The sequence below is a fragment of the Theobroma cacao genome, chromosome 2, assembly GCF_053813885.1.
Source record: "Theobroma cacao isolate CCN51 chromosome 2, ASM5381388v1, whole genome shotgun sequence".
Lineage (NCBI taxonomy): Eukaryota > Viridiplantae > Streptophyta > Magnoliopsida > Malvales > Malvaceae > Theobroma > Theobroma cacao.
In genome coordinates, this window is record NC_142640.1 from 32226493 (window position 1) to 32244248 (window position 17756).

Consider the following 17756-nt stretch of genomic DNA (forward strand, 5'->3'; position numbering starts at 1 on the left):
ATATTTGATTTTTAGGCCTCCTTACACTTTTAAGCCCAATTAGAATCAATAGGTTAACTTAAGGGCTTTAAGGTTAAGATTGTTACTATAAATAGGATATTTTTAAGAGACATTAGTTTAGACAACTGTTGGAGATTCAAAAAGTTGAAAGTTGAGGTAGAAACTCAGAAAACAAGGCTACAATTAATCGATTTGTTTTCTTCTTTAGCTTTTTTATTTCTTTTTACTCTCCATGGTTGAAATTTATATAATGATATTTGTCTTTGCAATTATGCGTAGCTAAGTTTCTTTTTCGTGGATTGCAATTGGACTCACATATAATCAAAATTTTTAATCTCTTTCTTTCTTATCTTTAATAGGATTTGAATTGTTTATTCCAATTTGTTCTTAATACTTTCAATTGCCTGATCACCAATTAACATATGATCATATTAATTGATTTGCGTATATGATAAGGATATACCTATAAGCCATATGCAGCCAGATTAGAGCTTGAACTTAATGAGTCTATTTTAATTTCAATTCACATAGGGATATAGTGTTTTAATTAAAATAGATATTTTTATAAGATGAGTTGGGAGGCCCTTATAAATAATTGAGGACTCTAGGTTAGCAATTCAACCCATTTGAACTAAAATAAGGAATAAAGGTAATAGTCAAACAAAGTGAGAGAGATATTGTAATCCTAGGCTTGTTTGGTTTGATTTTTATCTAAATTAGTATCACTTGTAGAAAAAAATTTCGGTGCTAGTGCACCAAATGACCGAATTTTTCTATAAGGAACTGTGAGGGTTCTAATGCTGAATTTGGCTTTATTTAAATGGTAAGTGGTAAATTAAGGTATTAGAGGAGAAATGGATTAAATTAGAGGTGATTTGGACACAATCGCTAATTAATCGGGTGATCGGTCGAATTTAATCAATACCGTGATTAAGCGGTAATCGGACGTATTTTTGCATTTACATATTAAGCATTAGTAATTTAAATTAGTTTATATCAATTTAGGGACAATATAGTAAATTCCTCGACTTTGTTATTTGTCAAGGTAGTGAGACGTCCGAAAAAGGCAAAGGAATTACGCTTGAGGATTATTAGTCCGAGTGCACCCGGAATCCGAATTTTCGACACTTGTGAGTGGACTGCCTTCAAAACTTGTTTTGGGAAATATAATGTATTTGCCACCCATTTGAATGAATTATCAAGTTTTTCATAAAGACAAGTGCCTTGGGAACAACTTTTTGCAAAATGGTTTTATATTGTGATATGTGAATGCTATGGATTCATGCACTATTGTAGTATGATGATATATAAATGTGCGTGTTGTGCATGATGAATGATATTGTGTATAATGACTGTAACCGTGTGTGTGCATGATGTGGGGGGATGCACATGCCGGTGATGATGGTGGCGTGAGAGATGGATGATGATAGTGCCCGTGTGCACGATATGGAGGGATGTACATGATGGCACTGATTGTGCACGATGTGGGGGGATGCACACGATGGTGCTGGCTATGTGCACGATGTGGGGGGATGTACACGAGCCGGGTGTGATTATGATGATGTTCATGTATATCTATGTAATTATGCACATCTAGACTTATGAAATGAAAACTTATGAATGCGATATATGATTGACATATATGAGAAATTTGATACATTGCACTTTGGGAATTTTCATGTGTTCTATGTTTATTTTGTTGGTTTAGCAGGATGGCCTTTTTGTTGAGTGAGGGAAACTTTTCTCTTGTTGCTTTGTTTTCGCTGTAGCGAAAAACTTTCTGTTTTGTCTCCTACTTTGTCCAATTGCTGCCTTATGTTTCACTTTTTTGCTACCATATCTGAGCATGGACTTCCAACATTTAGGACTAAATGAGTTAAGTTTAAGATGAGGGGTTTTTAATATGAATGGAACTAAATTGCATTGCTTTGAAACAAGTGCATCATGATTTTAAATTCTCCCTTGTTGTTGTTGCTTGTTCCTTTCCTTGTTCACTCACTGGGTTTATACTCACCATTTTCAAATTCATGTTTTCAGATCACGAGGCAGTCGGTAACTAGGGCGAGGTGTCCTTATAGACCTGTGTCGATCTTTTGGTAGGTGTCTCGGCATTCGGTAGCTGTATATTCATCCGAGTCACTCCGTAGGAAGTCGAGTGTTATTTTGTTTTGTATAGACGAACTTAATGTAAATTTTTAAGGAGTAATGCCAGTATGAGTTGGCAATGTATATCACTATTTTGATTCAAAGTTATGAAATATGACTTAGTGATATTAGATGAAATTATAAGTAAGATAAATAATAGGCTTGCTTGGGTTTAGTGGATTATGTCCATTGGACCTTTGCGTCGGTCATGGCTCAGAATTTGGGTCGTGACACAAAATAAGGCATTGGAAAGATAGATCACAAGCTAGAGTTAAGAAATTTTACCTTTGATGTCTTGATTACTTGAAATCCACCAATTTTCTCTTGAATATTCACTCTAGAGTTTTTGTTCTTCGTTTCTTCCTTTGTTCTTGCTATGGCCGGCCATAAGAATGAATGTGGAAGAGTTCAAATTGGCTTTATAAAGGAAAATAGTAAATGGACAAAAATTTACCATGTGTCACCATTCCATTGGTCCATGTGTCATACTTATCCATTAAGCAATCTCTCTCCACCATATAAATTTTCTCAATTATCCATGATAATATTCGGTAAAATCCATGTGCTGGACAAGTGTTGGGTGGTGTAAAATTACAATTTTACCCCTAGGGTGGCAAAATGACTATTTTGCCCTTATGCTCGAAAAAATACCAAAATTAAATTTTTTTTCACTTCTCAAACTCAAATTATGTTCTAAACAATCAATCTTGATCAAAAACTTCTTCCAACATTCCAATTTTAACCTCGGGTGGCAAAATGACCATTTTACCCCTAGGTCATGAAAATTTCAATTTGACTCCAAATCAGTCCTCTAACTCTGAATCACCATTTTAAGTCATTCTGGGGTTTTAAATTCTCAATTTCATCTTAAAATCTCTATTTGGACTAGTTTGAGGCTTAATTCGACTTAATTGTACCATTTGGTACAACACCGTCCTTTAACGATTTTTGAGGTACCCAAGTAAGGAAACATGCATTCTTATATAAGAATGGCATAATAAACATATTGTGGAGCTGGGCTTGACATTATCTCAATTACAAAGATTGGAGTGAAGTGCAGAAAGTATGTTGAGAATTTCTTGCTATTTTTGAGCTTTTTTTATTCTTGAAGCCTTGGATGTGTTCTTAGCCGTTGGGGAGGTTTATTATATTTGAAAAATCAACTCTAATGGATGTTTGACAGTTTTTGACCGTTGGGAAACAGTTTGGCGTAGTACTAGCCATTAATTTGTCTTCTAGTATTCAAATTCAAATCTTTAGACCGAATACTCTTAGTCGAATAACTATGCTTCTTAGTCGATTAAGTAATCTCTGTCTCCGAATTCAATTTTTGGCGGTAAGCTCTTAGTCGACTAACTATGCTTTTTAGTCGATTAAGTCGTCTCTGTTTTTGAACATAGTTTCTAGCAGTAGGCTCATAGTCAATTAAAAATGCTTTTTAGTCAATTAAGTCGTCTCTATTTCTAAACCGGCCATCTTCATTCTTGAGTTTTAGTTGACTAACTCCATTCTTTATCCAACTAAGAGGCTTCTGTTTTGTGGTTCAATTTTAGCTCCTCATTTTTATGAGATTTGATATTTGCTTTTTAGTGATCAATTTATTATTGGCATACATTTTTCATCCTGCACACTCAAGTAGCATAGTTAGACAAAAAAGAGTGGGAATGTTTTATTATCATCAAAAACTAATGGAGGCAACAATCTCTCTTTTTTTGATGATGACAAAACATTCCTTGATTACCAGCACAATGTCTATTAGATCCTTTTTGTTTTGCACAAAATAGGGTTTTTCTCCCTTTGAATATGTGCTCCCGCTTAGAGTATGCATGATTTTATTATTCATTTTAGCAAGTTTTTATCTGTTTCTTAAGGAAAATGACATGTATAGATTATTTGACAAAATATTTTTATATAGCCTTTCAGGACAATCAGCTATAGGTGACAGAATTATCATTCACTGTCATTAGCATATTTTCAACAAATCATGTCCATTCCAAACATAAATGCCATTAACCATTAAATAGAAATATCATATATCATAAACATATAAGCAGCATCCATTTTCGTTTTAAGAATAGTTTCCATTCAATTCAACAGAACAACCATAAACATAAGTTATCAGCATCCAGTTTTCAACCATCAGTACACAAAATAACATAAACAGCTCAATATTGTTAGAGTTAGATTTAGATTCCTAAATTGGCCCTACATCACTTCCATTTTCTTCCTAAAATTCATCTACTTTTTATCTCCCCTAAGCTTTCTATCCTATTACTCCCTTTTTTTGTCATCAGTACAAAAATAAAAGTGGTCAACTAGTTTGAGAAGAATCAAAGGGGGTAGACTCATCAATGCCGAAATGGACATTGAGGGGTTCAGGAGATGGCACATGTGATGCTCTTTTTGGTGAGGAGTCAGGGGAGGATCTGTCTGAAATTTAGAGTAGATCTTGAGCAAAAGACTAGACTGAGGGTTTGGCTTTCTCAACTATTCTTGAAGACTTTCTTCTCTTGAGGAATTTTGTCTTTGTTGCCATGGTTTTCTTGCCTTTACCAATAAGTTTGGATTTATCTTTGGTGGAAGCAACTGCTTGCCCTAGTTCTATTTCAGTAGGTTCACTTTCTCTGGCAATGTGAACTAACTCAAGACAAGCCCTTGCAAATACTAACTTCTGATCTTTATCCTTTACTACTTTTCTTTCTACTTGTTATTCTTTGACCATTTGGTGAAATATATCCATTATTGAAACTTCCTCAGAATTAGGAGGTGATGGTTTTTCTTGTTGTGGTTCATCATATGGTGGAGAGTTGTCATTAAAAGATCCAAGTACTTCAGTGTCTTCATTGGATTTTTCTTCATTTTGAGGCTCATGAGTGGGAGATTTCCTTGCTGGAACAAATCTTGTTCATCTTCTTTAGCTTGGAGGTCTGGACTTTCAGTAGCTTGTTATGTAGGTGCTGGACCTGGTGTTGTAGAAGTGTCTATAGTAACAGGTCCATAAGTAGTTTTTCCCTTTTCTTTCATCACATTTTTTAACTCTTCCAACTTATCTTCAAATTTTTGTATCCTTGTAGATTGGTTAGTGAGTTTCCCATCAATTCTCATTAGCAAATTTAGAATCATTTCATTAGAAATCTAAGAAGAAGCTGTCTGAGTCTGAGCAGGTGTGGAATGCTCATCCCTTGGAGCAATCTTGGGGGTCTTGACAAACTTTTCTCTTTCTAGTTTGTAGCCCATCTTTGGTAAGCTTCCTAGATAGATTTCCTGGTCCCTGCTTTTCACTTGGTCCATTTCATATCTTGAACTCCATATCCCCTTTTTCTTAATCAAAGAGGTAATTATGTTTCCATACGGCAGATTTACCTTATCAACTTGACATGTTCCTCTCATCCTTTCTATCATGAATCTGCCGAAGTTAAAGGGAGTAGCATTAAAGGTGTGCTCTATTAGCCACATATCTTGAAGGCTTATGTAGTTGAAGCTGCCATTTCTTCCATGAATTGTAAAGGCAATGAAATAATGCAAAATTCTAATATGAGGGCTTTTAATGAAATTGGCATAACTTTTGGATGAATATCTTTCCTTTTTCCCTATTATTATTTCCCACAGAGATGAAGGATCATAGTTTTCAAGAATTTGTATTCTCCCTCTTCACACTCAACTTTGAGTAGACTTCCCAAATCGTGGCTCTGACCACAAACTCCTTTCCATTCAAGAACACATTCAGACCATCATGAACAAAATCCTCAGGTTCCTCAAGTTCATTTTCATCTAGTGCAATGCTAGCATTTAATTCCTTCACTAAGTTGGCACTATAGGTTCTGTTCTTAAAAACACTTAATTTCCTTAATTTTATCTCTTCAAAATAATCTGATAAAGCCTCTTTAATTTTTGGCATGTCATTAAAACTGTCCCAGTCAATGTATTTCCCACATGAAATCGATGCATTCTCTATCTTGTTAAGCCTATCCTTGTGAGTTTTATTTCTAAATTTGGTGAATGGAGGTGTACCTTTTCTGATAGATTTTTCTTTTTCTTTCTTTTTCTCTGACTTTTATTCTTTCTCTCTGTGTTTCTTCCCAGTTTTCTTTGTCACCAAGGCTGACTCATCCTTCTTCCTCTTCTTTTAAATTTTAAACAATGGATTCTTTTCCATGGGTAATTTTCCTTTCTTCTTTTCCAAAATACTACTGGGTAATGTGGTTTTAGCCATTGATTTTGAGTAGAATCAAACTTAGGGTTTGAGAGAAATAGGGCTTCAGTTTTTAGAGGAGTGGCTTCTGATGTGAGAGAATAAGGGTGAGAGGTTAAGAGTGGTTTTTCTTCTTTAAAAAACTGTCAAACTCCATCTTTTAAATGCAGTCAGTTACCCCTTTTTTCAAATTTCAAAATTTTACCTCTCTTTTTATGTTTCACTTAAGCAGTTTATTTTTCTTTTCTTCCTTACCCGATATGCTTGCTCTTTTCCTTTTATTATATATTATCTTGGTTTCTTAGCTGACTAAGTTTTATCTTTATCTGATTGAGTCTTATTATTTAAAGGAAAGAAAATGCTCTTAGTTGATTAAGCGATTCTTTTAATCAACTAAGTACCTACCGTCTTATGAATGGAAAGCTCACAAATTTTCCTAAAGCTCCTGTATATTAACCATTCCTAGATTTCTCCTAATTTCACATAATCTTCCCTCATTCAAGGGCTTGGTGAATATATTAGCTAATTGTTGCAAGTTGTTAACAAACTCAATCTTAATAACTCCTTTAATCACATGGTCTCTAATAAAGTGATGTCTAATTTCAATATGTTTGGTCCTAGAGTGTTGAATCAGATTCTTCGATATATTAATGGCACTGTGTTCTCACAAAATATAGGTACATTATGCATTGTTACTCCAATGTCTTTTAATTGTTCTTTAATCCATAAAATTTGATACCCCATATTTTGAAACAGTGATTAATAAAGTTGATCGAATGCAAATTGAGGTCAATTATAATGTTTAAAAGTGATGAAAGATGAAAGGAATAGTTTAGGATAAAATATTCAACACGCGAGAAAATAATAATAAAATAACAAAATTTTTACCGAAAGAGAATTTGTGAGATAAAAGGTGATTCGGAAGTCAATTGAGGTATAATAAGGCATTTTAGGTGCTAAGGAGACAAGAGGAAATTTTTAAAATAAAATAATATTAAAATATTAATATTTAATCGGATGTTGAAATCAAAATCAGTCATGAAGAAGGATCATATGGTTGATCCAAGTGGGGGAGAAGAAATACAAATAAATTTTTGGAAATGAGTGACGAAAGTGAAATACGAGTGTTTTGCTAAGATGAGCCAACGTAGATAAGTGAATATTTAAATATTATGGTAATACCGTGTTTAAGTGCAATTTTGATAATTTGGTAGTACACGTATAGAGGAAGGAAGATAGATGAAAATTGAAATTTTTAGACGTATTAAAAAGATCGAATTTGAAATATAAAGATTGAAGGATATGTAGTGGAATTAATGAGAGAAATATAATGAACATATAGTAAAATAATAATAGTATATAAAAAAATATAGATAAAGATAGACCAACATGGGCAGCCGCCCATGTGGTCAATAAAAAGAGTCAAAAGACTCTTTGATTTGTTTGATGGAGGGAGGCGGGCCATGTGGAATAAAATGGAGAAGGAAAGAAAAATGGGGGGTTGGCCAAATTGAAAGATTCATGAAAGAAAAAAAAATATAAAATATATATATAATTGAATAAGTAAAGTGAAGAAGACAAAGAAGAAGAGAGAAGTCGGTTAGTGAAGAGAAGAAAAAGAAAGAAGAAGAAGAAGAAGGCGTGAGCGAAAAGAGAAAAAAAAAGAAGAGAAAGCTGAGCGTGAGAAAGAAAGTGAGAGGAGAAAGAGCTGAGTTGAGGGGGCAGTTTTGCTGCAAATTTTGGAGGAGGAAAGAACTGATTTTGAGGAAGGAAAGAACAACTTTGGCTGCTGATTTTTTTAGGGTTTAACTGCTGATTTTGAAGGCTAAAAAATGCAATTTTTGTTGCTGATTTTGAAGGCTGAACGGGATGGTTTTGGTTGCTAATCTTTGTAGCTTTGGCTGCTAATTTTTGAAGGGAAAATAGAGCAGCTTAGCTGCTAATTTTTAAGAGAAATAGAGCAGCTTAACTGCTGATTTTGATGTGTATATGAGCAGCTTCAGCTGCTGAAAATTTCTTGGTTGAAAGACAAGAAGTTATGGCCGACGGTGAGAGGGAGTGAGAGAAGGAAATTATGGACAGCTCTTGTACGTGAAAAAGGAAAAAGAAAGACAAGCAAGAAGTTGCTGGTCGACTGGAGAGAAAAGGAAGAGAAAAAGAAAAAGAAAAGAAAAGAAAAAAAAAAAAAGAGAAAAGAAAAGAAAAGAAAAGAAAATATATATGTATATATATATATATATCTACATATATACATATAAATGGACATGACCCAATAAGGAAAGAATGGGCATGGCCCAATTAGAAAGAGATGGGAAGAGTCAATGAAAAAGGACCCAAAAACAACAAGGGAAGAAAAGTCCAAAAGAGAAGAAAGGTGGACACTTGGGCTAACTTAGCCTAATTTGCTAAAATTGCTTTACTTTTTTCCATGGTTTATTGTGAAATTGGACTGTTTAGAGGCTAGCTCATTTTATTTAATTATACATTGGTTATTTGGTGATATGAATTAAATTTAAATTACTTTAATACAACATTTAAATACTTTATTAGGAGGTGTCATAGGACTAAAGTAAAGAAAAAAATGTGAAATTTACGAATAGTGCTTGAATGAAGTTAAGAAATTTTAAATGATTCGTTGTGAAGAATTATTGATGTTGGAGGAATTTAGATGCATAATTTGGTTGAGAGTGTTAAGTTGAATGGTAAAATATTAGAAGAAATGAGGAGAAATAATGTAGATTTATGATCGAGTGAGAGAGAGAAGTGGAATTGATGCACTGAGTATATTGGATTTAAATTGTTGATAGGAAAGTTTGTTGTGGGAGTGTGCTGAGCGACATAGGTGACTGACAAATAGGAATAATTATACAAGTACGAATCAATAACGACGTAGAAATCCCGCTATTGTGAAGTGAGTAACCTTATCATCATTTTAATTATCTAAAGTAGTCTTTTTATTCGATTTTGTGAATTCTATAGAAAATGAGTTTAATGGTTAATTTTTAGGTTTTATAAACAAAATGTATTTAAATGAAATGATTTCATAAAATTGTCTTGAAATTGAATGATGGCTTTGAAAATAGAGTAATTGGAGACCACTTGATATATTGTAAATTTATGGTTTAATTGATTGGCTTATGGCAATATTGGCATGAATGGTTGAATTGCTAAATGTGTTGAAAGTGCATGAATTATTAATTTACCTTGAGAGGCTGTAAAATAAAATAATTGTCATGTCATGCTATTGCAAATTTTATTGTATGGTGGGTTTAGCTTGCTGTAGTGGGCGGGTTTTGTGGACTAGCCTATTAGAGGGGCACGAAATCCAGTTATATATGTACCTCGGTCGGAGAGGCACGTTGTCAAGCTCGACCTGATAAAGTACTTGCCATGTCCTTTATGTGATTGACAATATGCTTGCATACTTGGAAAGCCTCGAAAAATCATCAAAAGTCGATATTGTACTAAATGGTACTATTAAGTTGAATTAAGCCTCGAACTAGTCTAAATAGAGATCTTAAGATGAAATTGAGAATTTTAAAATCCCAGAATGACTTAAAACGATGATTTGGAGTTCGAGGACTGAATTAAAGTCAATTTGGAATTTTCATGTTCTAGGAGTAAAATGGTAATTTTGTCACTCGAAGACAAAATGGGAATTTTTAGAAAAGATTTTGATCACATTTGACTCATTGGAGTATGATTTGAGTTTGAGAAGTGGAAAATTTTAATTTTTGCATTTTTTCGAGCATAGGGGCAAAATAGTCATTTTGTTGCCCAAAGGCAAAATCGTAAGTTTACACCACCCAACACTTGTCCAGCACATAGATTTTACCCAATATTATCATGGATAATTGAGAAGATTTAAGTGGTTGAGAGAGATTACTTAATGGCTAAGTATAACACATGGACCAATGGAATGGTGACATGTGTCAAAATCTTATCCATTTATTATTTTCCTTATAAATTAGCACAAAATCAGCCAATTTCTCACCCATATGGCTGGCCAAAGCATGAAGTGAAGAGGAAAGTAAAGAACACAAACCCTAGGTGGGAAAATTGAAGAAAAAGGTGGCATTTCAAGGGATTAAGCTAATAAAGGTAAAATTTTGTGATTTTATCTTGTGATTTTACACTATCCATGCTTTCTTTTTCATTTTCCATGCTTAGAACTCAAGTTTGCATGATGAACCCATGCTAGCCGAATTTGAGAGGAGAGGTTTTGAGCATTGATTTTGCTAGATTTCAATCTAATTAAGTGTTTTTGGTTGTTTGGTAATGGAAAGTATGAAAATCTAGCAAGGAATCACTTTGTTCTTCACAAACCCACAAGAGGCTGAATTTTCTAGGGAGGATATTGCAGCTTAAATTGATGATATTTCATGATATTTTGGTGGTATTTAATGATTGGTGAGGCTAGAAATTTAATGGGAAATTTTTGCATGAAAATTCAAATTTTTACCTAATGTATAGACATGTGCGATTTATGGTTCGGACTGATAAATTGAATCATATTCACAGTCATTGAGGTATTTCAAGTATAATTGGAGTGTAGAAAGTGAAAGAAATCGATTTGGAGTTAAATTGAAGGTTTTAGCCATTTACACCAAGAATAGTGCGAATTAGGTCGAATATCGTATTTAAACGGCTATTTAGACATTTTGCATCACATTTCATGCATTCATATAGATTTATTGAAATTCGTGTCACGTATGATGTATAGCTGTTGCAAATTTTATTGTATGGTGGGTTAGCTTGCTGCAGTGGGCTGGTTCTGTGGACTAGCCTATTAGAGGGGCACAAAACCTGGTCATATTCATACCTCTGTTGGAGAGGCGAGTAGGGTAACTCCTGAGGTATAACTTTTAGAGTTCACTTCATGCCAAACCACTACGTGAGGGTGAACTCAACCAACGCCAAGGAACGACTATATTTTTTTTAAAAAAAAACATGATTTATGAGTACTTAACTTTTTAATAGCCTTGACAGACTCGGTTTGGGATAGCCCGCGGCCAAGGTATCCCTGATAACTGGGTATGATTTTGGTACGAGCCAAAGTTTTAAGAAATTCATAAGCCATGTTAATTACTCGATTTATATGAATTGATTTTATTTGGTTGAGACAAGTTGAAAGGTGATGAATTTTAGTATGTTAAACTGTTTTATCTGTCTCCATTTACTCGACTTTAGATGGTTTAGATGGTATCTGTTTACTCACTAGGATTTTATAATCTCACCACCCTCGTTTCCAAACATTTCAGGCTCGAGGTAGCTTGTGGATAGCAGATATCGTCAAGGATTATAGTCAGCTTTACTACTCCAAAAACTGTAGGTTTACTGCCTTTGTGTACTTTTGTTCCCTGTGGGCCCACGAGTCATTGTAAAGTATGCATGAATTTATTTAGCTTTTACATTACAAAAATTATTTATCGATAACTCTATAAATGTTGTTTTACAAGAAATTAGAATATTTTATTGAATATTTTATTTTATTCAAATAGTTGCAATATCATTTTTAATAAATGTTTTAGACACCCAAATTTATTTTAAATCATAAAATATGTGTTTTCCACTCATCTACTACATCTTTAGTCGGGTTCAGAAAATTTCAAGGAAAAATGACGAAAATGCCCCTGTGAGGCGAAAATTATATTTCCATAATTTTGAAAGGAAAAAAGCTTAAAATTCTTTAAAAATGAGGTTTGGCGATGATTACTCACAGGGGAGATGAAAAAAAATGGTACTGAAGCCTTGCGGGGTTCCAGTTGGCACTTCGGGTAACAAATGTCTACCGGGACGTCGCGGCGGTTGTCAGGGGCTCGAGGGGAGTACCTGGTTGTGACACGCGTAGGGTATCTCTTGAGGCATGGTTAGAGTTCACATCACGCCGAACCACCTCGTGACGATGAACTCTGCTAACGCCAAGGAACGACTGTGTTTTCAAAACGAAATAAAAATATGTTTTACGTGTATACGAAATTTTTAATAGCCTTGGTGGCTCGAGTATATGCCTCTGATCAAGGTGTCATCGAGTGCTATTTGATGGCATGAGCCAAATGTTTATGAAAGTCATAAGCCTTAATGAGAAATTAAATGAAATACAACCATTTGCATGGGTTGGGATGAATTTTCAAATTGTGAAATACGTAATGTGATGGGATATTTTGATTGTCCATTTTTACTTGATTTTAGCTGATTTAAATGATGTTTGTTTACTCACTGGGATTTTATAATCTCATCACCCTCTTTTCCACCAATTTCAGGCTCAGAATAGACTGTAGATAGCTGGTATCGTTGAGGACTACAGTTGGACTTGCATCATCCAAAAACTGTAGGATCATTTCTTTTGATACTTTTGGTCATTCGTGGGCCCACATGTCACTGTAAATTAAATTTTATACTTTGGTTATCTGTATTACAATATGTATGAATTTTTTAGCTTTTATGCTATAAAAAATATTTACTGGTAACTCTATTAATATTGTTTTATAAGAAAATAGAATATTTTATTAAATATTTATGTTATATTCAAATAGATATAGTTTCGTTTCAAAGGAATGTTTTAGACATCTAAATTTATTTTTGATTATGAAATATGTGTTTTCCACTCATATACTACATTTTTAATTGGTTTCGAGATTTGTGAGGAAAAATGACCAAAATGTCCCTATGAGACAAAAATTATTTTTCTATTGTTTTGATTTGGTAATAGTTTATAACTTCTCAAAACATGTTATTTTACAACTGTTGATCACAGGGGAGGTGAGAAAACTGATATTAAACCCTTGCGAGGTTCCGATTGGCATTTCGGACGATGAATGTCTATCGGGACATCGCGACGGTTCTCACGGGCTCTAGGAGAATACCGGGTCGTGACATAAAATTTGAGCACAGTAACTACCTAAGGAAACATATTCAGCTTCAGCTGTGGAGAGTGCAACAGAGTTCTGTTTCTTGCTTGACCAAGATACAAGCATGTTTCCTAAAAGCTGACAAGTGCCACTAGTACTTTTGCTATCTGTGTTACTTCTTGCAAAGTCAGCATCAGAATATCTAATGAGATCAAAAGATGATTCCCTTGGATACCATAGTCCTAGACTTTGTGTGTCTAATAGGTACCTAAAGATTCTTTTTACTGTAGTTAAGTGTGACTCTTTAGGCTGTGATTAAAATCGTGCACACAAGCATACACTGAATTGAATATCAAGCCTGCTAGTAGTTAAATAGAGCATAGATCCAATCATGCCTCTATAAAGCTTTTGATCAATACTTTTTCCTCTCTCATCAGTATCAAGTTTGGTGGAGGGACTCATTGGTGTGCTGATTGATTTCAGCTTCATCATATCAAACTTTTTCAACATGTCTTGAACATATCTTTCTTGATTGATAAAGATGCCCTTCTCACTTTGTTTGATTTGAAGGTCAAGAAAGAATTTCAGTTCACCCATCATGCTCATTTTAAATTCCCCTTAAATTTCTTCAGCAAAATTCTTGCACAAAGCCTCATTAGTAGCATTAAACATAATATCATCCACATAAATTTGAACAATAATTAAATCATTCAAGCATTTCTTAATAAATAGAGTTGTGTCAATATTTCCTCTAGTATACCCTTTCTCAACTAAGAACTTTGAGAGACTTTTATACCTAGCTCTTGGAGCTTGTTTTAATCCATGTAATGCCTTACATATTTTGGAAACATAATCAGGTTTTTCAAAGTCCTCAAATCCAGGGGATTATTTGACATAGACTTCCTCTTGAATCAGACCATTTAAAAATGCACTTTTTACATCCATTTAGAATAATTTGAAGTTCATGAAACATGCAAATGTAAGCAATAATCTTATGGCTTCTATCCTAGCAACAGGGGTAAAAGTTTCATCATAGTCAATGCCTTCTTCTTGGTTATATCCTTGAGCCACTAACCTAGCTTTGTTTCTAATAACATTACCTTGCTCATCTACCTTATTTTTGAACACCTACTTTGTGCCAACAATTGGGTGACTGAATGGCCTAGAAACCAGTGTCCACACACGATTTCTTTCAAATTATTCAAGTTCTTCTTGCATGGCCAATATATAGCTTTCATCTTTTTCTGCCTCTTCAAAATTTTTAGGCTCGATTTGTGTGATAAAAGTTGTGAATTCACATGTTTCTCTAATTCTTCTCATGGTTTTAACTTATTGTGAAAGATCACCAATGATCTGCTCTTGTGGATGATCTTTGGAATATTTCTAGCTCTTTGAAAGGTCATTATGTTAACTTTCAGTCCTTTGCAGAATTTTTAATGGTGGAGGTTTTGTTTCTTTTTTGAGGGAGTTTTCTTCACTGTTTTTCTTGTTTTCTAGACTCATTTCTTCCATTTGTCTCCCAAAGTCCTCTACATCATTTTCATCAGTAAGAAATTCCTTTTGCAAGGCATTAGATTCATCAAAAACTACATGGATAGACTCTTCAACTGTTAAAGTTCTTTTGTTAAAAACTCTATAAGCTTTTGAGTTTAATGTTTTTCCTAAGAATATTGCCTCATCACTCTTAGCATCAAACTTTCCTAGAGAATGTTTTCCATTGTTCAATACAAAGCATTTACAGCCAAAACTTCTAAGGTGAGAGATGTTTGGTTTTCTACCTTTGTATAGTTCATATGGGGTTTTTGATATCATGGCCTTTATTGAGACTCTATTAAGAATGTAGGCTGCTGTGTTGACAGCTTCTGCCCAAAATTATTTTGGTAGATTGTTTTCACAAAGCATGGTTAGAGCCATTTCTTTTAAAGTTTGATTTTTTCTTTCTACAATCCCATTTTGTTGAGTTGTTCTAGGTGTTGACAAATTATGATCCAACCCCTTTTCATTACAAAAGTTTTCAAACTCATCTCCCTCAAACTCACCTCCATGATCACTTCTAATTCTAACTATGACTAGTCCTTTTTCATTTGAACCTTCTTACAATATTTACAATTGCAGGTAGAGCATCATTTTTATGAGCAAGAAAGTAGACCTAAGTATACCTAGAGTAGTCATCAACTATCACAAAGCCATATGATTTCCCTCCTAGACTAGCTGTGTTAATTGGACCAAATAAATCAATATGCAGCAATTTAAGAGGTCTAGAGGTTGAGACAATCTTCTTGGTTTTGAAGGATGTTCTAACTTGTTTACCTAATTGGCAAGCATCACAAATCTGATCATTCTCAAATTTAAGTTCAAGTAATTTAGTAACTCGATTTTTTTCTCATTAATTTTGGGATGGTATGCATGCTCACATGTCCAAGTCTCCTATGCCATAACTAGCTATCATTTTCTTCATTTGCCATAAGACATGTTTCACAATTAGGCTCAAGATCTTTAAGAAATATGGCATACATGTTTTTTATTCTTTTTCTTATGAATGAAATTTTTTTAGTACTAATATCTTTGACTTCACATTTGTGTGAATCAAAACATACCTTAAACCCTTTGTCACATAGTTGACTAATGCTTAAGAGATTATGCTTTAATCCTTTAACAAACAGCACATGATTAATTTGAGTATGAGAGTTCTTACCAACAATTCCTATACCATAAATTCTGCCTTTTGAATCATCTCCAAATGACATCGTACCTCCCTTTTCCTTATCCAGCTGAGCAAACAACATTTCATTTCCAGTCATATGTCTTGAGCAACAACTATCCATGTACCATGGTTGCTTCTGCTTTAATTGTGCTTTTTGACATATTTCTTCTCGATTTGGCTTAGCTTGTAAGACGAATTTTTAGTTCTTCTTAATAAGTACCCATACCTTGATGGGTCTTTGAAGGTTAGTTACAACAAAGGATCCTTTTGGAGCCTAAATCATTCTTGTTTTCTATGTGCTTCTTCTTCTATAGTAGTTATAAGATAGATGACCAAGTTTATCACAAATATAGCATCTAGATGAGACATTATCAGAATTTTTTCTTAAAGTATGTGGTTTTTCTTAATGTTTCCTTTTTCAAACTCTTAAGAGCAGTATTTTCAACTGCTTTTTGTAAAGCTTCAGTTTTGTTTTCCAATTCCAATTTTAGAATTTCAAAATCTACTTTTGAATGTTCTAATTCAGTTTGAAGAAAGTTTCTTTATTCAAAAGTAAAATTGAAGTCCTATCTTATCTTTTCTACATCTATCTCAAGAGATGCAGTCTTTCTTTTCAAAGCTTTGTATTTTGAAGCAAGTTTTTCAAATTCATCATAAAGACATTCGTATTCTTCCTGAAGTTCATCAATAGAAATATCACAAGAAGCTGGAGATACCTCAAATTCCTCATATTTTGCCATCAAACATAAATTTGCTCTTTCTTCCATTTTTTCCTTTTCAGCATCTAAACTTGAGACATCACTATTTGACCAGGTTGCAGCCACCATTGCCTTATTCAATTTTCTATTTTTCTTGGGAGTTTCCTCCTTCAGCAAGGGCATTATGACTTGAAGTGTCTAGGCTTATTGCATTCATAACAAATGACATATTTTTTCTTGTTGGATTCATTTTTACTTCTATTTTTCCAAGAAGAACTCTGTTCTCTTCTATAACTTTTTTTAGCTAGCCCCTTGTCTCTTTGTCCCATAAGTTTTTTGAATCTTCTTGCCACCATAGCCAATTTTTCATCATCATCACAGGATAAATTGTTCAATTTTTCTTTGAGAATGCTTGCTTTTAATGAAAGTCTTTTCTTCTTTTCTTTTACTTCTTTCTTGTCTTCTTTTTCCTCTTCTTTAAGCTCTAACTCGTGAGTGAGAAGAGACCCACATATTTCATCAAGTGTGATGACATTAAAGTCCTTGGCTTAACAAATGGCAGTAACCTTTGGCTTCTAATTTTTAGGTAGGCTTCTAAGAAGTCTTTTGACAATTTCATGTTCGGGAATTGGTTTACCTAGCTGACTTAGTTTATTGGTGATATTAGTGAACCTATCTAGCATGCTGGTGATGTCTTCACCAAATTCCATCTTAAACATCTCATAATTGTGAGTTAGAAGAGCTATTTTGGACTTCTTAACTTGTGAAGTCCATTCATGGATAATCCTAAGTTTATCCTACACTTGTTTAGCTGTTGTACTGCTTGACACTTTGTTAAACTCAGTGGGAGTTAAGGCACAATGTCAGGTATTTATTGCCTTGAAGTTTGTCTGAACCTTTTTGGTTTCAGCTTCAATCCATTTAGCCCTTGGCTTAGGAATCATTTCATTTGTCACTACATTTATAGTCGAGGGAATGAAGGGTCCATCAGTGATAACATCCCACATTTCATAGTCTATTGCCCTTATGTAGATTGACAGTCTAGTGCTCCAATATGGGTAATTTGAGCCATCAAACAGAGGTGGTCTGTTTGTGGACTATCCCTTAGCAACTACTAATTTTTGAAGACCCATTAGGATTTCCTTTAGGATGTTAAGCCTTGAGAA